The sequence below is a fragment of the Camelina sativa genome, chromosome 11, assembly GCF_000633955.1.
Source record: "Camelina sativa cultivar DH55 chromosome 11, Cs, whole genome shotgun sequence".
NCBI classification, from domain to species: Eukaryota; Viridiplantae; Streptophyta; class Magnoliopsida; order Brassicales; family Brassicaceae; genus Camelina; species Camelina sativa.
The window spans coordinates 8,814,314-8,815,478 of record NC_025695.1 but is presented as its reverse complement, the minus strand read 5'-3'; positions in this window follow the sequence as shown (position 1 = coordinate 8,815,478).

Here is a 1,165-nt window from a genome sequence, read left to right as displayed (position 1 = left end):
TAATGTATAAAGATAACCCAGTTAATAAGCAAAGGAGGGGGCGTGAGCTGAGAAAACCTTTCTACAAGATTTGTTCTCTCTCGTTCCTTCTTCATTCAAGGAATTAGCTACGGCGTAAAGTAATAATGCCCTTGACTATGTTCCACCACGTTGCGTAGCTTCCTTCAGAAATTGTGAACAAATGTCATATTGTCATTTGTTTTCTCATCTGTATGTGTGTGTATCTCAGTTTCATATTTTCAAAAAAAAAAGAATGGCAATAATCTCATTACAATTAATTTATTGTTTTTTTGATGATTAGCGAGATACCGTTTTCTCTCTTCACCTTTTCAAAAGATGATTCTACATACAAATTTACCATTCACGAATCACGACATTTCCGATTTTCATAAGTTTATTGAATTATTCAGAAAGAGAACAAAAATTACTCAATTTTCACATTTTCAAATGATTATTCCACTATAGTATATTGAAAACTTTTTGATCTTGTAAAACCAGCTTTTTAATTACATTACATGTAACGTTTACATAAACAGTGATTCGACTAAAAATGTTACCCGTCTTCCATAAATTAAACAATATGCTATTTTATTATGTTATATAAGAGGGGCTATTAGTTATATGATTTTAATAAATTTGAAAAGTTAAACAAAAATTATGTGTTATTTAATTATTGATTTTAAAATATTTATCAAAATTATATGTTATTGGTTATGTAATTTACAAATACTTGTTAAAATCTCATATTATTAACTTAATGATTGTTTTTGGATTTCAAAATCCACATTATATTTTAATTGGATTTAAATGGATTTGAAAGTATAAAATAGAAGAATTCAAATCTAAGAATAAAACATATTGTTTCAAAATCCATGTGTTTTAATTTTAATAATTTACAATTCTATATTGATTTAGAAATCATTTCTCTAATAACAGTCCTTAAAACAATTGTATCTTTAGAGTTTAGACCAAAAAGTCAACTATTTTGACAATTTTTCTTCATACATGAAAAACTGGAATCTTTTTTGTCCTTAAAACAATTGTCATCTTCATACATGACAATTCTAGATGGAAACACGACGGAACGAGAGAGAGAAAGCGGTGGCCTATTTTTTTTTTTTTTTTTTTTTTTTTTTTTTTTTTTTTTTTTTTTTTTTTTTTTTTT